Source organism: Oncorhynchus gorbuscha, linkage group LG09 (genome assembly GCF_021184085.1).
Source record: "Oncorhynchus gorbuscha isolate QuinsamMale2020 ecotype Even-year linkage group LG09, OgorEven_v1.0, whole genome shotgun sequence".
Lineage (NCBI taxonomy): Eukaryota > Metazoa > Chordata > Actinopteri > Salmoniformes > Salmonidae > Oncorhynchus > Oncorhynchus gorbuscha.
In genome coordinates this window covers 46,232,536-46,255,939 of record NC_060181.1, presented here as the reverse complement: position 1 = coordinate 46,255,939, position 23,404 = coordinate 46,232,536, and the positions used below count along the sequence as shown (strand labels likewise).

At 43.9% G+C, this 23,404-nt stretch overlaps 1 pseudogene; it reads left to right on the top strand.

Annotated features, from left to right (window-relative positions):
* LOC124044395 overlaps nt 1-21,715 on the top strand; it is a 117,464-nt pseudogene extending 95,749 nt beyond the window's left edge.
* The last annotated feature ends 1,689 nt before the right edge of the window (nt 21,716-23,404 follow it).

Genomic DNA, 23,404 nt, shown 5'->3' with positions numbered 1-23,404 from the left:
CAGAAATGTTTTGGTACCCTTCCCCTTAGCTGTGCCTTGACACAATCCTGTCTCTGAACTCTACAGACAATTCCTTTGACCTCATGGCTTGGTTTTTGCTCTGACAACTGTGGGACTGTATATAGACAGGTGTCTGCCTTTCCAAATCATGTCCAATCCATTGAATCAATCAAGTTTCTAAAAACCTGTTCACGCTTTGTCATTATGGGGTATTGTGGTTGTAGATTGCTGAGTTTAATTATTATTATTATTTTTTAAATAAGGCTGTAACGCAACAAAATTTGACCCGATTCAGGGAACTAAGCTCAACTAAATGTGTTTTTTTGGCAGAAATGCCTTCTTGAACATGTGAACTTTCATGTGCCAAACAAACTTGTAAATAAGAAAACAATTGTTAAATGATGAGCCTTGTTAGTTAAGCCACAGAAAAAGGAGGCAAACTTTACCACTAGCCATGATTGACTGAGATAATAAGTGGGCTGGACATGCCGAGAGAGGAGTTTGGATTGGTCTGCCATATTGAAGGCTTCTGTCTATTTGAGCTCATCAGTATGTGTTGGTAATCCTGTCGAACGCAGCCTTTTTTTATAGGTATTGTGTAGTGGAGCTGCATAAGTGTTGCTTTCCACTTTCTGGAGGATCAAGTTTTGAAATCAGTGGAATTAGAGTATGATAGCTAAAGAGATGGAGAAAACAGCTGTCTCCAGATTACATTTTCAAACTAAGGGCAACTGTGGTATGGCATTCCTGACAGGGAGACGCGTCCATCAGGCATGATGATGTATACAGGTGAGATAGTCTAGCGATAGCTAGCTACATTTTCAGATATTACACGTTTGTAATTTTGACAGAAAGTGGTTTCATTTCAAGCTAAAGTGTACTGTTAGCTAGCTGGCTAACGTTAGCTGGCTGGCTCCCTAGCTGACGTTATTATTTGTTTCCCAGAGGCATTTTCTTTTCTAGTTAAAGCCTAATGAAGCTAGCTAACATTGACCCTGGTTGGTTAGCTCCCAGCACTGTGCCATTGTTGGCACTTTGTTTGTTGTTGTTTAACCAGCTAACGTTACCTGGCTGGCTTTGTTAGTTAACGTTATGTGATGTATGTGATCTTTAATGTTGCGAGCTAGCTAGGTGCATTAGGTGCATTGTTTATCTAGCTAGCTAGCTAGCTATGGGTTAAAGAATGCTCCTGCAACTAAGCATTCTTTGTCCTCCAAACACGACGAGTTGAGTTTTTACCAAAAAGTTATATTTTGGTTTCATCTGACATTTATGACATTCTCCCAATCTTCTTCTGGATCATCCAAATGCTCTCTAGCAAACTTCAGACAGGCCTAGACATGTACTGGCTTAAGCAGGGGGACACGTCTGGCACTGCAGGATTTGAGTCCCTGGCGGCGTAATGTGTTACTGATGGTAGGCTTTGTTACTTTGGTCCCAGCTCTCTACAGGTCAATCACTAGGTCCCCCCGTGTGGTTCTGGGATTTTTGCTCACCATTCTTGTGATAATTTTGACCCCACGGGGTGAGATCTTGCATGGAGCCCCAGATCGAGGGAAATTATCAGTGGTCTTGTATGTCTTCATTTCCTAATAATTGCTTCCACAGTTGATTTCTTCAAACCAAGTGGTGCAGGTCTACAATTTTGTTTGACAGCTCTTTGGTCTTGGCCATAGTGGAGTTTGGAGTGTGACTGTTTGAGGTTGTGGACAGGTGTTTTTTATACTGATAACAAGTTCAAACAGGTGCCATTAATACAGGTAACAAGTGGAGGACAGAGGAGCCTCTTAAAGAAGAAGTTACAGGTCTGTGAGAGCCAGAAATCTTGCTTGTTTGTAGGGGACCAAATACTTATTTTCCAACATAATTTGCAAATAAATTCATTAAACATCCTACAATGTGATTTTCTGGATTTTTTTCTCTCATTTTGTCTGTCATAGTTGAAGTGTAACTATGATGAAAATTACTTGCACAATTTGTGGCTGACTAAATACTTTTTTTGCCCCACTGTATATGTCTTAAGCTAAGGTGTACTGTTAGCTAACTAGCTAACGTTAGCTGGCTGGCTCCCTAGCGGACGTTATTATTCATTTCCCAGAGCTGTTTTCTTTTCTAGTTTGATCCTAATGTGGCTCCCAAGTGGGGCAGCGGTCTAAGTCACTGCATCTCAGTACTAGAGGCATCACTACAGACACCCTGGTTCGAATCCAGGCTGTATCACAACCAGATGTGATTGGGAGTCCCATAGGATGGCACACAATTGGCCCAGTGTTGTCTGGGTTTGGCCGGTGTAGGCCGTCATTGTAAATAAGAATTTGTTCTTAGTTTGTTGCCTAGTTAAATATATGTATTTTTTTATTAATGTTGGCACTTTGTTCGTTGTTGCCACTTTGTTCATTGTTGCTTAACTAGCTAATGTTAGCTGGCTGGCTCGTTAGCAAACATTACGTGACGTGTGTATATCACCAGTTGAATATGGCCGGTGTCAGTAACGACTGTTTTCATGTTATCCAGAGGTATAATGTCTCTACTTCCGGCGCCGACAGAGATGGCCGCCTCGCTTCGCGTTCCTAGGAAACTATGCAGTTTTTTGTTTTTTTACGTGTTATTTCTTACATTAGTACCCCAGGTCATCTTAGGTTTCATTACATACAGTCGAGAGGAACTACTGAATATAAGATCAGCGTCAACTCACCATCAGTACGACCAAGAATATGACTTTCACGAAGTGGACCCGGTGTTCTGCCTTTCAACCAGGACAACGGAATGGATCCCATTCGGCGACCCAAAAAAACGACTCCGTAAAAGAGGGAAACGAGGCGGTCTTCTGGTCAGACTCCGGAGACGGGCACATCGTGCACCACTCCCCAGCATTCTTCTCGCCAATGTCCAGTCTCTTGACAACAAGGTTGATGAAATCCGAGCAAGGGTAGCATTCCAGAGGGACATCAGAGACTGTAACATTCTTTGCTTCACGGAAACATGGCTCACTGGAGAGACGCTATCGGAGGCGGTGCAGCCAGCGGGTTTCTCCACGCATCGCGCCGACAGAAACAAACAACTTTCTGGTAAGAAGAGGGGCGGGGGCGTATGCCTTATGGCTAACGAGACGTGGTGTGATGACAGAAACATACAGGAACTCAAATCCTTCTGTTCACCTGATTTAGAATTCCTCACAATCAAATGTAGACCGCATTATCTACCAAGAGAATTCTCTTCGATTATAATCACAGCCGTATATATTCCCCCCCATGCAGACACATCGATGGCTCTGAACAAACTTTATTTGACTCTTTGCAAACTGGAATCCATTTATCCGGAGGCTGCATTCATTGTAGCTGGGGATTTTAACAAGGCTAATCTGAACTGCGCAACCAGGGCGGGAAAAACCTTGGATCATTGTTACTCTAACTTCCGCGACGCATATAAGGCCCTGCCCCGCCCTCCTTTCGGAAAAGCTGACCACGACTCCATTTTGCTGATCCCTGCCTACAAACAGAAGCTAAAACAAGAAGCTCCCAGGTTGAGGTCTGTCCAACGCTGGTCCGACCAAGCTGATTCCACACTCCAAGACTGCTTCCATCACGTGGACTGGGACATGTTTCGTATTGCGTCAGACAGCAACATTGACAAATACGCTGATTCGGTGTGCGAGTTCATTAGAACGTGCGTTGAAGATGTCGTTCCCATAGCAACGATTAAAACATTCCCTAACCAGAAACCGTGGATTGATGGCAGCATTCGCGTGAAACTGAAAGCGCGAACCAATGCTTTTAATCAGGGCAAGGTGACTGGTAACATGACTGAATACAAACAGTGCAGTTATTCCCTCCGCAAGGCTATCTAACAAGCTAGGCGTCATTATAGAGACAAAGTAGAATCTCAATTCAACGGCTCAGACACAAGAGGTATGTGGCCTGGGTCTACAGTCAATTACGGACTACAGGAAGAAAACCAGCCCAGTTACGGACCAGGATGTCTAAATAACTTTTTGGCCCGCTTTGAGGACAATACAGTGCCACTGACAGGCCTGCAACGAAAACATGCGGCCTCTCCTTCACTGCGGCCGAGGTGAGTAAAACATTTAAATGTGTTAACCCTCGCGAGGCTGCAGGCCCAGACGGCATCCCCAGCCGCGCCCTCAGAGCATGCGCAGACCAGCTGGCTGGTGTGTTTACGGACATATTCAATCAATCCCTATACCAGTCTGCTGTTCCCACATGCTTCAAGAGGGCCACCATTGTTCCTGTTCCCAAGAAAGCTAAGGTAACTGAGCTAAACAATTACCGCCCCGTAGCACTCACTTCCGTCATCATGAAGTGCTTTGAGAGACTAGTCAAGGACCATATCACCTCCACCCTACCTGACACCCTAGACCCACTCCAATTTGCTTAACGCCCAAATAGGTCCACAGACGATGCAATCTCAACCACACTGCACACTGCCCTAACTCATCTGGAGAAGAGGAATACCTAACAAAACTAAGGAGATGATTGTGGACTTCAGGAAACAGCAGAGGGAACACCCCCCTAACCACATCGATGGAACAATAGGGGAGAGGGTAGTAAGTTTTAAGTTCCTCGGCATACACATCACAGACAAACTCAATTGGTTCACTCACACAGACAGCATCGTGAAGAAGGCGCAGCAGCGCCTCTTCAACCTCAGGAGGCTGAAGAAATTCGGCTGATCACCAAAAGCACTCACAAACTTCTACAGATGCACAATCGAGAGCATCCTGGCGGGCTGTATCACCGCCTGGTACGGCAACTGCTCCGCCCACAACCGTAAGGCTCTCCAGAGGGTAGTGAGGTCTGCACAACGCATCACCGGGGGCAAACTATCTGCCCTCCAGGACACCTACACCACCCGATGTTACAGGAAGGCCATAAAGATCATCAAGGACAACAACCACCCGAGCCACTGCCTGTTCACCCCGCTATCATCCAGAAGGCGAGGTCAGTACAGGTGCATCAAAGCTGGGACCGAGAGACTGAAAAACAGCTTCTATCTCAAGGCCATCAGACTGTTAAACAGCAACCACTAACACTGAGTGGCCGCTGCCAACACACTGACTCAACTCCAGCCACTTTAATAATGGGAATTGATGGGAAATGATGTAAAACATATCACTAGCCACTTTAAACAATGCTACCTAATAGAATGTTTACATACACCTACATTATTCATCTCATATGAATATGTATATACTGTACTCTATATCATCTACTGCATCCTTATTTAATACATGTATCACTAGCCACTTTAACTATGCCACTTTGTTTACATACTCATCTCATATCTATATACTGTACTCAATACCATCTACTGTATCTTGCCTATGCTGCTCTGTACCATCACTCATTCATATATCTTTATGTACATATTCTTATCCCCTTACACTGTGCATAAGACAGTAGTTTTGGAATTGTTAGTTAGATTACTTGTTGGTTATTACTGCATTGTCGGAACTAGAAGCACAAGCATTTCGCTACACTCGCATTAACATCTGCTAACCATGTGTATGTGACAAATACATTTGATTTGATTTGATTTAGGTAAACAAATCATCAGCCAGAGCGTCAAGTGTGCGCTCCAAGAGCGAAACGAGATGGGTGGGGCTAAAGCTTAAGAGGGTGTGAATGATGCTGAATCGGTGTAGACAAAGAAGAGCTCATCACTTGATATCAAAACATTTGAAGGTGATTTTCTCAAAAGTGAGTTTACAAGTTGATCAACTTTCAAAGCAGAATTACTTTCCCATTCTTCCTCAAATGCAGTGTATGATATACCATTGTGTAGCTCTGAGCCTCTAATTCATCCAATGTAAAAAAACACAATTTCAGCTTTTGCTACATAAGACCAAATCCAGGTGGAATCCAAATGTGGAAAAAGTGAAGGGGTCTGAATACTTTCCGAATGCACTGTAGCTATCAGTATTTGAACTATGTATTTTATACAGTCATTTTTGCTCATCTTTTATCAAGGGTGTCAATAATTGTGGACCCCACTCTGTCTACCTACATGCACTTAAACATTTAACTGTTTTGAGTATTTCAAACAGCTCAAACATTTATATTCTAACACTGTAATACTTAACATTGTTTTACCCTTTTCTGTTTGCTTCCACTCATACAGACAGCTACTGAAATACTAAAGAAGGAGGAGAGAAAAAAGTTGGCTGAGATGCAGGCTGAATTAGACAAACAAAGGCAGTTAGCTGAGGCACACATCAAAGCTATCACTAAAGCGGAACAAGAAGCCCAGGTACTCAAGTTGAAAATGAAAGAAGAGGTCTGCAGGAGAGAGGTTGTGAAAGTAGATTCTGAGAAACAGAAGCACAACATACAGCAGGAGCTGCACAAACTCAAGATCCTGTCAGAGCAGGAGATCCAAACCAAGAGCCAGCAGGTTGAGGAGGCACTGTATAGTCGTACCAAGATGGAGGAGGAGATCCTTATCATCAATCATTAATCCAATTAGAGACTACCATAAAGCAAAAGGCCACAGCTGAGGCCCAACTTCAGCAGCTCAGGGACATGGCTGCCGAGGCTGAGAGACTGAGGAAAGTTACTCAGGAGGAGGCAGAGAAGCTTCGCAAGCAGGTGAATGAAGAGACTCAGAAAAAGTGCAACGCAGAGGAGGAGCTGAATCGCAAAACAGAGGCAGAACAAGAAGCTGCCAAGCAAAAGCAGAAGGTCCTTGATGAGTTGCAGAAGTTCAAGATGCAAGCTGAAGAGGCAGAGAGGCGCATGAAACAGGCAGAAGTGGAGAAGCATAGGCAGGTCATTGTTGCAGAGGAGGTGGCACAGAAGAGTGCCACAACCGAACTGCAGACCAAACGCTTGTCCTTTAATGAGAAGGTAGTAAAGCTTGAGGCATCGCTGAAACAAGAACAGGACACTGTTATTCAGTTGCAGGAAGAGGCAGAGTATCTCAAGAAGCAACAAGAAGAAGCCAACAAAGCCAGGGAGGAAGCAGAGAAGGAGCTTGAGAAGTGGAGGCAGAAAGCCAATGAGGCACTCCGTTTGAGGCTCCAGGCTGAGGAAGAAGCCCACATGAAGAGCCAGGCTCAGGAGGAAACAGAGAAACAGAAAGAGGAAGCTGAGCAAGAGGCAAAGAAAAGGGCTAAGGCTGAAAAGGCTGCTCTTAAGCAAAAGGAAATGGCAGAGAATGAGCTGGATAAACAGAGGAAATTGGCAGAGGGAACAGCACAGCAGAAACTCTCTGCAGAACAAGAGATAATTCGCCTAAGGTCTGATTTTGACCATGGTAAGCAACAGAGGTCTTTATTGGATGAAGAGCTCCAGTGCCTGAAAAATGAGGTGAATGCTGCAGTAAAAGAAAGGAAACAGCTAGAAGACGAACTGGCTAAAGTGAGAAGTGAAATGGAAGTTCTTCTTCAGTTGAAGTTGAAAGCTGAGAAGGAGACCATGTCTACAACAGAGAAAAGCAGAAATCTCCTCGAGTCTGAGGCATCAAAAATGAGGCATCTAGCTGAAGAGGCGACTAAGGTGAGATCAATCGCTGAAGAGGCAAAGAAGCAGAGGCAGGTAGCGGAGAATAATGCGGCTCAGTGTTATGCTGGTGAATGAGGACCCAAAAGCGACTTAACGAAAACAGAGTCTTTATTCCAGTATAAGACAAAAGTAATAATCCTGGATATAACAAGGAGAAAACAAAACAGGAAAAACTTAAATCCGGATATAACAAGGAGAAAACAAAACAGGAAAAACTTAAATCCACTCGTAGTAGCGAGGACTGACTGGAGACTCGACCATAGACTGCAGGTTGCTTAGGGAAGGCACCGACCGTAGCAGACTAAGACACCTGCTCACATGCAGCATCTGAAGAAGACAAAACACGACAGGGCGAGACCAGGACACAGAACAGCGAACATCATACAAGGATCCGACAAGGACAGAAGCGGAAAACAGAGGGAGAAATAGTGGCTCTAATCAGAGGGCAAAATAGGGGACAGGTGTGAAAAGAGTAAATGAGGTAGTAGGGAGAATGAGGAACAGCTGGGAGCAGGAACGGAACGATAGAGAGAGAGAGCGAGAGAGGGAGAGAAAGAGAGAACAAACCTAATAAGACCAGCAGGGGGAAACGAACAGCAGGGAAAGCACAAAGACAAGACATGACAATATATGACAAAACATGACAGTACCCCCCCACTCACCGAGCGCCTCCTGGCGCACTCGAGGAGGAACACTGGCGGCAACGGAGGAAATCATAGATCCCAAACGGTCCAGCACGTCCCGAGAAAGAACCCAACTCCTCTCCTCAGGACCGTAACGGAAGACGATGAAGAGGGAATCTAGGGCTACTACTCTAAAAAAAATGAGACACGGGTAGAAAACTGTAAGCGTTAGAGCAATCAGGACCAAACAGGCCAGGAGAGTAACAACTAGGGACAGACTGAGACACAGCAAGGCTAAGACCAGGAACAGGAGAGAGGCGGTGGCTGTGGACAGACTGAGACACAGCAAGTGCAGGAGCAGGACCAGGAGAGATGCGGTGGCTGGGGACAGCCTGAGACCCAGCAAGACCAGGAGCAGAAGCAGAAAAAAAGTTACCAGACTTATTCTGCGCGCAGTCCGAACAAGCAGCCACGAAACGGCGCGTGTCACGCTCCTGAGTAGGCCACCAAAACCGCTGGCGAATAGAAGCAAGCGTACCCCGAACGCCGGGGTGGCCAGCTAACTTGGCAGAGTGAGCCCACTGAAGAACAGCCAGACGAGTAGATACAGGAACGAAAAGAAGGTTACTAGGACAAGCGCGCGGCGACGCAGTGTGAGTGAGTGCTTGCTTTACCTGTCTCTCAATTCCCCAGACAGTCAACCCGACAACACGCCCTTCAGGGAGAATCCCCTCGGGGTCGGTAGAAGCCACAGAAGAACTAAAGAGACGGGATAAGGCATCAGGCTTGGTGTTCTTAGTACCCGGGCAATAAGGAATAACGAACTCGAAACGAGCGAAAAACAACGCCCAACGAGCATGACGCGCATTCAGTCGTTTGGCAGAACGGATGTACTCAAGGTTCTTTTGGTCAGTCCAAACGACAAAAGGAACGGTCGCCCCCTCCAACCACTGTCGCCATTCGCCTAGGGCTAAACGGATGGCGAGCAGTTTGCGGTTAGCCACATCATAGTTACGTTCCGACGGCGACAGGCGATGAGAAAAATACGCGCAAGGATGGACCCCATCGTCAGTATCGGAGCGCTGGGACAGAATGGCTCCCACGCCCACCCCCGACGCGTCAACCTCGACAATGAACTGTTTAGTGACGTCAGGTGCAACAAGGATAGGAGCGGATGCAAAACGCTTCTTGAGGAGATCAGAACAACAATCATACGACCGGTGAGGAGGAAGGGAGTTGGTTCTGGACCGACTGAAGACCGTGCGCAGATCATGATATTCCTCCGGCACTCCTGTCAAATCACCAGGTTCCTCCTGTGAAGAGGGAGCAGAAGAAACAGGAGGAATAGCAGACATTAAACACTTCACATGACAAGAAACGTTCCAGGAAAGGATAGAATTACTAGACCAATCAAAAGAAGGATTATGACACGCTAGCCAGGGATGACCCAAAACAACAGGTGTAAAAGGTGAACAAAAAATCAAAAAAGAAATGGTCTCACTATGGTTACCAAATACTGTGAGGGTTAAAGGTAGTGTTTCACATAATATACTGGGGAGAGGACTACCATCCAAGGCGAACATGACCGTGGGCTCCCCTAACTGTCTGAGAGGAATGTCATGTTCCCGAGCCCAGGCTTCGTCCATAAAACAGCCCTCCGCCCCAGAGTCTATTAATGCACTGCAGGAAGCTGCCGATCCGGGCCAGCGTAGATGGACCGGCAAGGTAGTACAGGTACTTGACGGAGAGGACAGTCTAGTAGCGCTTATCAGTCGCCCTCCGCTTACTGATGAGCTCTGGCCTTTAACTGGACATGAAATGACAAAATGACCAGCGGAACCGCAATAGAGACAGAGGCGGTTGGTGATTCTCCGTTCCCTCTCCTTAGTCGAGATGCAAATACCCTCCAGCTGCATGGGCTCAACACCTGAGTCAGTGGGGAAAGATGGTAGTGTCGGAGAGAGGGGGGACACAGTTAACGCGAGCTCTCTTCTATGAGCTCGGTGACGAAGATCTACCCGTCGTTCAATGCGAATAGCGAGTTCAATCAAAGAATCCACGCTGGATGGAACCTCCCGAGAGAGAATCTCATCCTTAACCTTAGCGTGGAGTCCCTCCAGAAAACGAGCGAGCAACGCCTGCTCGTTCCAGTTACTGGAGGCAGCAAGAGTGCGGAACTCTATAGAGTAATCCGTTATGGATAAGCAGATTACCTTGACATAGGGAAGACAGGGACCAGGAAGCTTCTTTCCCAAAAACAGAACGATCAAAAACCCTTATCATCTCCTCTTTAAAGTTCAGATAATCGTTAGTACACTCAGCGCTTGCCTCCCAGATAGCTGTGCCCCACTGCCGAGCCCGACCAGTAAGGAGTGATATGACGTAGGCAATCCGAGCTCTCTCTCTTGAGTATGTGTTGGGCTGGAGAGAGAACACAATATCACACTGGGTGAGAAAGGAGCGGCACTCAGTGGGCTGCCCAGAGTAACATGGTGGGTTATTAACCCTAGGTTCCGGAGACTCGGAAGACCAGGAAGTAGCTGGTGGCACGAGACGAAGACTGATACTGTCCTGAGAGGTCGGCGACCTGAGCGGCCAGGGTCTCAACGGCATGCCGAGCAGCAGACAATTCCTGCTCGTGTCTGCCGAGCATCGCTCCCTGGAACTCGAGAGTAGAGTAGAGAGAATCCATAGTCGCTGGGTCCATTCTTGGTCGGATCCTTCTGTTATGCTGGTGAATGAGGACCCAAAAGCGACTTAACGAAAACAGAGTCTTTATTCCAGTATAAGACAAAAGTAATAATCCTGGATATAACAAGGAGAAAACAAAACAGGAAAAACTTAAATCCGGATATAACAAGGAGAAAACAAAACAGGAAAAACTTAAATCCACTCGTAGTAGCGAGGACTGACTGGAGACTCGACCATAGACTGCAGGTTGCTTAGGGAAGGCACCGACCGTAGCAGACTAAGACACCTGCTCACACGCAGCATCTGAAGAAGACAAAACACGACAGGGCGAGACCAGGACACAGAACAGCGAACATCATACAAGGATCCGACAAGGACAGAAGCGGAAAACAGAGGGAGAAATAGTGACTATAATCAGAGGGCAAAATAGGGGACAAGTGTGAAAAGAGTAAATGAGGTAGTAGGGAGAATGAGGAACAGCTGGGAGCAGGAACGGAACGATAGAGAGAGAGAGCGAGAGAGGGAGAGAAAGAGAGAACAAACCTAATAAGACCAGCAGGGGGAAACGAACAGCAGGGAAAGCACAAAGACAAGACATGACAATATATGACAAAACATGACACTCAGCAAAGAGCAGAGGCTGAGAAGATACTCAAGGAAAAACTGGCAGCCATTAATGAAGCAACTGGCCTGAAAACTGAAGCTGAGATTGCCCTGAAGGATAAAGAGGCAGAAAATGAGAGACTTAGGAGAAAAGCCGAAGATGAGGGTTATCAGAGAAAGGTCTTAGAAGACCAAGCAAAACAGCACAAGCAAGACATTGATGAAAAGATCACCCAGCTTATGAAGACTTCTGATTCTGAATTGGAGAGAAAGAAGATTGTAGAGGAAACTCTTAAGCAGAGGAGGGTGGTCGAGGAGGAGATTTGCATCCTAAAACTAAACTTTGAGACGACATCAACAGGCAAGTTGGATCTTGAGTTGGAGTTGAACAAGCTTAAAGGCATTGCAGATGAGACGCATAAGAACAGAGTCAAGGCTGAGGAAGAGGCAGAGAAACTCAGAAATCTTGCTTTAGAGGAGGAGAATAAAAGAAAGCAAGCTGAAGAGAAAGTTAAAAAGATCACTGCTGCAGAGGAAGAAGCAGCGCAACAATGCCATGTAGCTCAGAAAGAAGTTGAGCGCCTCAAAACGATTGCTGCCGATGCTAACAAGCTGAAGGACAATGCTGACAAAGAAACAGAGAGACAGATTATTCTAGCCAAAGAGGCTGCACAGAAATGTAGTGATGCAGAAAAGAGAGCACAGGATGTTCTGGTCAAGCAGAAAGAGGACAATCTTTCCCAGGCCAAGCTCAAAGAGGAGTTTGACATAGCTAAGAAACTTGCACAAGAAGCTGAGAAGGCCAAGGAGAAAGCTGAGAAAGAGGCTGCTTTACTTCGTCAAAAAAGCAGAGAATGCTGAGAAACAGAAGAAGGCAGCTGAAGCTGAGGCTGCCAAACAGGCCAAGGCTCAGGGGGATGCTGAGAGACTGAAGAAGGAAGCAGAGCAGGAGGCTGCAAAGCGAGCAGAAGCTGAGGCTTGCTCTGAAACAGAAGCAGCAGGCAGACGCAGAGAAGGCCAGGCACAAAGAGCTAGCTCAACAAACATTGAAGCAGAAGACACAAGTTGAGCAGGAGCTAGCAAAGGTAAAAATGCGACTGGATGAGACTGATAAGCAGAAATATGTTTTAGATGAGGAGCTTCAGCGCCAAAAGGATGAAGTTAGCAATGCTGTCAAGCAGAAAGTTAAAGTTGAGGATGAGCTATTTAAGGTCAAGGTCCAGATGGAGGAGCTGGTCAAACTTAAGCTTAGAATTGAGAATGAGAATCAGAGTCTCATGAATAAAGACAAAGCTAATGCTCAGAAATTCCTGGAAGAGGAAGCCGAGAACATGAAGAAGTTAGCAGAGGATGCTGCCAGGCTAAGCTTAGAAGCTCAGGAGGCAGCCCAAGAGAGACAGATTGCAGAGTCCGAGCTTGCCAAACAGAGGGCTCTTGCTGACAAAATGCTGAAGGAGAATATGCAGGCTATCCAAGAAGCAACTAAACTGAAAGCTGAGGCAGAGAAGTTCCAGAAACAAAAGGACAAAGCTCAGGAGCAGGCCCAAAAACTGCTGGAGGACAAGCAGCAAATGCAGCAGTGTCTTGATGAGGAGACAAAGGGCTTCCAAAAATCTCTAGAGGCTGAGCGCAAGAGGCAGCGTGAAACAACTGCAGAAGCAGAGAAATTGAAGCTTAGGGTGACACAGCTCAGTGATGCTCAGTCCAAAGCAGAGGAGGAGGCCATGAAATTCAAGAAACAAGCTGATGAGATAAGAGTTTGTCTCCAAGAGAAAGAGCAAAATGCTTCAGAAAAAGTAATTGTAGATGAACTGGAGGGGCAGAGATTACAGAGAAGAAAACAGTCTGATGATTTATGTAAAACCATAGCTGACCTTGAGAAAGAAAAGGAGAAATTACAAAAAGAGGCTGCAGATCTACAGACTAAGTCTAAAGAGGTATTGTGCAATGTCAAATAATCTTGTGAAAATCCATTTGCAAATAACCATAAGCTTCTCAAAAACACTAACACATAAAGGAGATCCAAATGTCCTATTCACGTGAATTGGAGAGACTGTCATCAATACTAAGTGTCCAGCTCATGAACTGAATGTTGCAGCGTTTTGTAAATTAAATTGTATTTTCTAGCAAATGCATTTCAAATGAAACCGATTTCAAATACATTTCAGAATATTACATGTCGTATATAATATATCATATTTATATATTAATATTTTGATTATATTATGTAGCAGTTAACTATAATCATAATCATGTGCAAAAATGTCTTTAAAGTTGTATTAATTTTATCTTTATTTGTTTCTCTCCAAATTAGATGGCCAATGCCCAACAAAAACAAATTAAAAAGGAAAAGATCATTATTGAGCAGACTATCCTGACAGAAAAACAAATGTTGCTGAAAAAAGAAAAGCTCATTGAGGAAGAGAGAAATAAGCTTGAGAAACAGTTTGAAGATGAGGTTAAGAAGGCCAAAGCCCTCAAAGATGAGCAGGATCATCAAATGAAGCAGATGGAACAGGAGAAGAAGAAACTCCAGGCTACCATGGATGCCGTTTTGAAAAAGCAGAAGGATGCTGAGGAGGAGATGTGCAATAAGCAGAAAGAGATGCAGGATCTCGAAAATAAAAGGCTTAAACAAGAGAATTTGTTGGGTGAGGAGAATAAAAAGCTTCGTGAGAAGCTGCAGCAACTTTCTACACCTACAAAATCAGTAACACCCCACACTAAAGAAAGGGAGATTCAAACTGAGGAGGTCCCTGGAGACCAGCTAATTGCAATGACAATGGTGGGGACTACAAATAAAGTATTCAATGGGTCTGAAGTAGTAGATGGTGCAAAAACAAACAAAGATTCACCATTTGCTTTTGATGGGATTAGGGACAAGGTTCCCGCCAGCAGGCTCCATGACATTGGTATAATGAACAAAATGGACTTTGACAAGCTGAAAACAGGGAAAACCACAGTGCAAGACCTGAGCAAGACCGAGAAAGTGAAATGTCTCAAAGGCAAGAATAGTGTTGGCGGAGTCTTGACCCCAGCCAAGCAGAAAATGAGTGTGTATCAGGCCATGAAAGAGAATAAACTTTCTCCTGGTGCTGCCCCAATGCTTCTTGAAGCTCAGGCAGCATCTGGGTACCTCATTGATCCAGTGAAAAACAGAATGCTCTCTGTGGATGAAGCTGTAAAGGAGGAATTAATAGGTCCAGAACTCCATATCAAAATGCTTTCTGCAGAAAAAGCAGCTACTGGTTACAAAGATCCTTATACTGGAGACAAAATCTCACTCTTTGAGGCAATGAAAAAGGGTTTGATTGAACAAGACCAGGCCGTTAGACTTCTGGATGCTCAGATTGCAACTGGTGGAATAATTGACCCTGTCAATAGTCACCGTGTACCACTCCAGACAGCCTATAAGCAGGGCCAATTGGATTCTGAGATGAACAGAACTTTATCAAACCCTACTGCTGACTCAAAGTTATTCCTTGACCCAAGCACTCAGGAGAGCCTCACTTATCAGCAACTATTGGAGAGGTGCACATCAGATGCAGAGACAGGCCTACTTGTGTTACCAATCACAGAGAACGCTGCACAAAGTGACAAGACCTACACAACTGAAGAGACTAAAGATGTACTCACTAAAGCAAATATCTCTGTTCTAGTTGGAAGATTCCAAGGAAAGACTGTGACCATTTGGGAAATCATTAACTCAGAGTATTTTACAGAGCTACAGAGGAAGGATCTGATTCATCAGTATAAGACTGGAAAAATCACAATGGAAAAATGTATCAAAATTGTCATTAGTGTTGTGGAAGACAAAGCGAAGAAGAATGAAATTGTGTTTGATGGTCTGAGGACTCCTGTCACTGCAGCTGAACTTCTAGAATCAAAGATCATCAATAAAGACTTGTTCAACAAATTGCATAATGGCAAAACAACTGTCATTGAAATCTCTGAGATGGAGTGTGTTAAGAAAGCCTTAAGAGGAACACCTAGCATTGCTGGAGTGATCGTTGAGTCAACCAAGGAGAAAATACCATTCTATCAAGCTGTAAAGAAACAGATGCTCTCTCCCGAGACTGCATTGACTCTTCTTGAGGCTCAAGCTGGGACTGGATTTATAATTGACCCTGTCAAAAATCAGAAGCTCACTGTGGATGAGGCTGTTAAATCAGGTCTTGTTGGCCCAGAGATGCATGAAAAACTTCTGTCTGCAGAGAGAGCTGTTAATGGCTACAAAGATCCCTACACTGGAAAGAATGTATCCATATTTCAGGCAATGTTGAAAGACCTTATTAAGAAAGACCAGGGTATCCGTCTGCTAGAGGCTCAGCTTGCAACTGGAGGTATAATTGATCCAGTCAAAAGTTATCGCATCCCACATGATGTTGCCTGTAAACGTGGATATTTTGAAGAAGAAATTAACAAGACCTTGAGCAACCACACTGATGAAACTAAAGTATTCTTTGATCCTAACATGTGGGAGAATGCATCTTATGTACAACTCATGAAAAAATGTGTCACTGACAAAGAGACTGGTTTTCCATTTCTTCCGCTCTCAGAGAATGCAATTCAAAAGTCAAAAGAGAAACAAAAGTCAAAAGAGGATCATCAATACACTGAGCTCCAGATCAAAGATGCCTTGAATCAGGCAACAATGGAGCTGCAGTATGGACCTTTCAAAGGAAGGAAAGTCACTATTTGGGAGATCATAAACTCTTAATATATTACAGAGGAACAAAGAATCGAGGTAATTCAACAGTACAGAACTGGAACAGTGACTATTGAACACATTATTACAATCCTTGTCACAATGGTTGATAAAAAGGAGACCAGGAAACAGGAAAAAGAACAGGCCAGCTTTGAAGGTCTTAGAGCACCTGTCACTGCCAACTCATTGTTTGAATCCAAAATAATTGATGAAGCTACATATGATCAACTCCAACAGGGCGAAAAGAAACCGAAAGAAATCAGTGACATGGACGCAGTCAGGAAATACTTGCAAGGAACAGATGGACAGATTGCAGGCATCTATATGGGTGACTCAAAGAAAAAGGTTAGCATTTATCAAGCAATGAGGAAGAATATATTGAGACAAAATACAGGTCTTGCATTACTCGAGGTACAAGCAGCAACTGGTTTCATTCTCGATCCTGTCAAAAACCAGCGGTACACTGTGGATGATGCTGTGAAAGCAGGAGTTGTTGGTCCTGAGGTTCACGAGAAACTTCTTTCAGCTGAGAAAGCAGTGACTGGTTTCAGAGATCCATACACAGGCAACATTATTTCCCTCTTCCAAGCCATGAAGAAGGAGCTTGTGCTACGAGAACATGCCATTCCCCTTTTGGAAGCTCAGATGGCCACAGGAGGGATTATTGACCCAGTCAGCAGTCACCGTGTCCCAAATGATGTGGCCTTCCAACGTGGCTATTTCAATAAGCAGATGGCTAAGACCTTTACTGACCCATCAGGGGATATCAAAGCCTTCGTTGACCCCAACACTAATGAAAGTTACACATATAAACAACTGCAAGAGAAATGCATAAGGGATCCAGATACTGGTCTGTGCTTCCTGCCACTATCAAAAGCTGAAGCTCAAAGTCCAGTGGATAAGTCCTACGTATACACAGAAGAACAGGCACAGACATACTTGACTAACAGTCAAGTGGATATCCCTCATCAGACCTATGGAGGGAAGGTAATGACCCTATGGGATGTCATGATGTCAAACCTGCTCCCTGATGAGGAAAAGCTAAGGCTCCTGGAACAGTATCGCCGTGGGCAAATCACAAAGGAGAGAATGATCATCATCGTCATTGAAATCATTGAACAAAGGGACATACTGAAAGTAGAGCAGAGCATGTTCTGTGACGTGATCAGACGAAGAGTCACTATTGAGGAGCTCTACAGTTCTCGCATTATCGATCTTCAAACATACAATCTGTTGAAGCAAGAGAAGAAAACTATCCGTGAGGTTATGGAAATGCCATCTGTAAAGCAGTATCTGTTTGGCACTGGCAGTATTGCTGGAATCCTCTCAGACTCCCCCTCTAAGGTCAGTATTTACCAGGCATTGAAGAGAGGTCTCATTAAGCCTGATGTTGCTATCAGTCTCCTGGAGGCCCAAGCAGCAACAGGATTCATAATTGACCCTGTGAAAGATGAATTGCTAACTGTTGACGAGGCTGTGCGCAAAGGGATAGTCGGCCCTGAAATCCATGACAAACTTCTTTCTGCCGAGAGGGCAGTCACTGGCTACAAGGATCCTTACAGTGGAAAAGTAATATCTCTCTTCCAAGCAATGAAAAAATACCTTGTTCCTGAGGATTATGCACTGAGGCTCCTTGAAGCCCAGGCTTCCACTGGAGGCCTTATGGATCCAGAATACTACTTCCACCTTCCCACAGATGTTGCCATGCAACGCGGGTACATCAATAAGGAAACATTTGACAGGATCACTGATCCAAATTGTGATATACAAGGTTATGTTGATCCAACCACAGAGGAGAGACAGACTTATGCCCAACTGCTGAAGAGATGCAAAGTTGATAAAGAGAGTGGTCTGCGATTACTTTCGATGGAAGACAGAAGGTTGCTTTTCAAGGGTCTCAGAAAGTAAGTTACCTTGGATGAGCTGCTTTGTTCACAGATTATTGACCAAAAGACATACAATAATCTCACTGAAGGCCTTATCTCAGTGGAAGAGGTCAGCAGAGAAGTGAAGAAGTACCTTGAGGGCACAAGCTGCATTGCCGGAGTATATGTAGAATCTAGCAAAGATCGTCTGTCAATCTACCAAGCAATGAAAAAGAACATGATAAGACCCGGGACAGCCTTTGAACTTCTTGAGGCTCAAGCAGCAACAGGATATATAATTGACCCAATACAGAACCTGAAGCTGAATGTTGGTGAAGCTGTTAAAATGGGAGTCATTGGTTCAGAGTTCAAAGACAAGCTCATCTCTGCTGAGCGTGCCGTTACAGGCTACAAGGATCCGTACTCTGGCAAGAACATCTCTCTATTCCAGGCTATGAAAAAGGGTCTCATTCTGAAAGACCATGGCATTCGACTATTGGAAGCCCAAATTGCCACTGGTGGGATCGTTGATCCAGAAGAGAGTCACCGCTTGCCAGTTGAGATGGCCTACACACGTGGTCTGTTTGATGAGGAGATGAATGGCATTCTTACAGACCCATCTGATGACACTAAAGGCTTCTTTGACCCTAACACTGAGGAGAACCTCCCTTACCTGCAGCTGATGGAGCGATGCCTGATTGACCCGGAAACTGGACTTGCACTTTTGCTGTTAAAAGAAAAGAAACGTGAGAGGAAGACATCCTCCAAATCGTCTGTGCGTAAACGTAGAGTAGTCATTGTTGACCCAGAGACAGGCAAAGAGATGTCTGTTTATGAGGCATATCACAAAGGACTTATTGATCACCAGACCTACATGGAGCTTGCAGAGCAGGAGTGTGAGTGGGAGGAGATTACTATATCCTCATCTGATGGTGTTGTGAAGTCCATGATCATTGATAGAAGGTCTGGCCAACAGTATGATATTGATGATGCCACCACAAAAGGCCTCATTGACCAGCCTGCTCTGGATCAGTACCGTGCTGGCACTCTGTCCATCACAGAGTTTGCGGACATGCTGTCCGGAAACGTAAGTGGCACCAGATCTAGGTCATCCTCCTTTGGGTCCGCATCATCTTACTCCAATAGTTCAGCCCCCTCTATCAAACCCCCAGCAACAATATGGAATGACCCAACAGAAGAATCGGGCCCTGTGGCTGGAATACTAGATACTGACACATTGGATAAGGTGTCAGTGACAGAAGCCATGCACAGAAATCTTGTGGACAATATCACAGGTCAAAGATTGCTGGAGGCTCAGGCACTGGTGGCATTGATCCAAATACTGGAGAGAAATTCTCAGTTGCAGATGCAGTGAACATGGGACTTGTGGATAAGATCATGGTTGACCGAATCAACCTGGCACAGAAGGCCTTCAATGGATTTGAGGATCCCCGAACCAAAACAAAAATGTCTGCTGCACAAGCATTAAAAAAGGGGTGGTTGTATTATGAAGCGGGACAGAGATTCCTAGAAGTACAATATCTAACTGGTGGTTTGATCGAACCAGATGTCAATGGCAGAGTTCCACTGGATGTTGCTATCAACAAGGGCACCCTAGATGCACGTACTGCACAGAAGCTACGGGATATCAGTCGATACTCCAAATACCTCACCTGCCCCAAGACAAAGCTTAAGATCTCATACAAGGATGCCATGGATAGAAGCATGATTGAGGAGGGTTCTGGTCTGCGTCTGTTGGAAGGGTCTTCTCAGTCAAGTAAAGGCCTTTACAGTGTTAGCAGTTCTGGGTCAGCATCCGGTTCCCAGCCCGACTCAAGAACGGGCTCCAGGTCAGGCTCCAGACGAGGGAGCTTTGATGCCACAGGCTCTGGCTTCTCCACTAATTTATCTTCCTCATCCTTCAGCTCCACAAGCTATGGGCGCAGATATGATGCAGGATCACACAGCGGATTTAGCATGGATGCGCTAGCACAGGCCCTGACATCATTAGCAATGGGCAGGAACTGCAATTCTGAAGAGAGAAGTTTTACCACAATACAAACCAAACCAAACCAACCAGTTGCCTAATTCTTATTAGAAAAATAGTCGACCTTTATTCTGCTCTGCATGTGGTTATTATGGGGCTTTTCAGCAATATATTGTAATTATTTTTGCTGGCTTTAAGTTAATTTGGTCAAAATTTGATTCAGTTTTACATTTTCAAAGTACATTTTAGGTTGCTCTCTTTTGTATTGTGTCTGAGAAGTCCATTTTTGTTGCATTATTTATATGCTTAAATACAGAAGAGCTGACTGTATTCAAACTATCTTTTTATTTTTAGCAACTATAATGATATTGCTAATAACCTTTTCAATATTAGACATATTGAAAATGTTATATTTTTAAGTCAGCTTGTTATTAATTGTAATTAACCTTTTCTGACTTGGGTTAAAATTATATTTGGATTCTATTAAATTCCATCAAAGAAAGTATCTTGGTTAAAGCATCCATTTTTATAGCAAACCAAATTAGATGTGAAAGCTGTTAAACTATTTGGTAGGAGGACATTTAGAATATCTAGAAATAGATACAAAACTTCCAATCTGCAGAGCAGAGTAAATAGTCACAAAACAATGATTTATTATAACACTGGAGCAAATGCTTCAAGAAAACCAAGCCTCAAAATCTTTTCTTATCTCTGCTGTACTGTCCCTAATACTGTGCCAATGTCTGGATTATACCTATCCCCTGCTTGTGATATACAAGGGACTATCAAACAGTTAAAACTATGCAGTCTTTATACAGTTAAGCATCCTTCTGGAGAGAGCATTCCAAGGATGGCAATCCCAACATAATAAAACATGGACCAACACACTTGAAGTAAAAGATGCCTCACATCACCATGAAACACCATTGGACACCCCTGGTCTCATCTCAAGCTGCAATAACTTCTCAGCAGAAATCGTTTTGCCAGACACAAATCTTAAATCAATTCTGTATTATTCAAGTATTTTTTTCTTCATTTTGTTGAAGCCTATGTTTTCCTGAGACCGTCAAGTCAAAACGAAGAACTTAGCTGAAATAAACGTTAGCGTTAACACTTAAGACTACACCGAGATACGTTTACATAATTCAGTTTAGCCTTTTTATTTTTCAGATAATTATTAACAAATAACTCTCTCATTGTACTGCCTTGCTTCTACCCTACACCTGCCTACTAATATATCTGATCTAATATGGTAACAGCCCTAACCACCACCACATGAATCACAATTGCTGTGTTGTAATGTTTTTGTTAGTGCCTGCATATTCAATGCATGAAAGGGTTTCACAGACTACAAGGTGTGAATAATACTGTAAATTGAGTGATTCAGAACTGGAAAAATAATATGGTTATCATCAGGTATTTCCCAAATTCATGGCAGTCATACAAATGTTCTTAATATTTTCATACCGCATCAACACCCTTTTATTTCACTAGATTCAACTAAGAACATTTGTACAAGGCTAAGATTTAAATAAATGTTTATCACAAAAATGATTCAGTTTTGAAATGTATAAGACAATCTTTACTGACTGTATTCTACATATTTTGAAAATATATTTTAGCTTCGTCACTTGTTTGTCATGTTTGTCATTTATTATCATGTCTTGTCCCTGTGCTCCCCATTCTATTCGTTTCCCTCTGCTGGTCTTATTAGGTTCTTTCCCTCTTTCTATCCCTCTCTCTCCCCCTCCCTCTCTCACTCTCTCGCTCTCTCTTCTCTCTATCGTTCCGTTCCTGCTCCCAGCTGTTCCTATTCCCCTAATCATCATTTAGTCTTCCCACACCTGTTCCCGATCCTTTCCCCTGATTAGAGTCCCTATTTCTTCCTTTGTGTTCCGTTCCTGTCCTGTCGGTTCCTTGTTTAGAATTCACCGTGCTGTGATTGTGTATCGCCCTGTCCTGTCGTGTTTTTGCCTTCATCAGATGCTGCGTGTGAGCAGGTGTCTCTGTCAGCTACGGCCTGCGCCTACCCGAAGCGACCTGCAGTCTGTGGCCGCTTCTCCTGTTATTCCCCTCTACAGACTAGAGGATTTCTGTTATTCCCTGTTTGGACATTTCCTGTTAAGGATTCAGGATTTGTCGTTTTCTGTTTGGACTTGAATAAACTCTGTTTCTGTTAAGTCGCTTTTGGGTCCTCTTTCACCTGCATGACAGAAGGAACCGACCAAGGAATTTCTGTCATGCAGGTGAAAGAGGACCCAAAAGCGACTTAACAGAAACAGAGTTTATTCAAGTCCAAACAGAAAACGACAAATCCTGAATCCTTAACAGGAAATGTCCAAACAGGGAATAACAGAAATCCTCTAGTCTGTAGAGGGGAATAACAGGAGAAGCGGCCACAGACTGCAGGTCGCTTCGGGTAGGCGCAGGCCGTAGCTGACAGAGACACCTGCTCACACGCAGCATCTGATGAAGGCAAAAACACGACAGGACAGGGCGATACACAATCACAGCACGGTGAATTCTAAACAAGGAACCGACAGGACAGGAACGGAACACAAAGGAAGAAATAGGGACTCTAATCAGGGGAAAGGATCGGGAACAGGTGTGGGAAGACTAAATGATGATTAGGGGAATAGGAACAGCTGGGAGCAGGAACGGAACGATAGAGAGAAGAGAGAGCGAGAGAGTGAGAGAGGGAGGGGGAGAGAGAGGGATAGAAAGAGGGAAAGAACCTAATAAGACCAGCAGAGGGAAACGAATAGAATGGGGAGCACAGGGACAAGACATGATAATAAATGACAAACATGACATTGTTGCCTCGTGAACCAGTGTTCATATTTCCCAAGACAATTGCTTGTTTTTTTTTCTTCCTTAGAAGTACTTTCCTTTGTAAATCATCATGTTCTATCTCAATATTCATTATATTTTCATATGATACATTTTATTTTTGCTTTGCATGTTGTACAAACCTGGTTGAAAATATAAAATAAATAGTTGTATCCATTTTTTCGTTGTGAAGCCTTTAAAATGGTTTGAAGGATGTACTTTAAAGTTGGGTTATCAGGCATGGTTAAAATGGTGTATTGAAAGGGTGACATTGTATTTTAATGTTAAGACCTTAAGAATGTAAATAAACTTATGAGGTATCAATACGAAATTATATGTCTTTTGAGTATTTACATTTTTTTTTATGTTCGAGTGAAGATTTTTGCACTCCAAACAAATCTTTATGTAAAGATGCACTATGCAGAAATCGCTCCACCATAACCTGGTTGCTAAAATGTATAATTATTTGTCTAATTTCAGTTTATTTAACCAAACAAGTAAGTTTTGTATAGAAAATCATTGTACCATGTAAACTGCTGCAAAATATATTTTTCACAACCAAAAATATTGTATTTTCA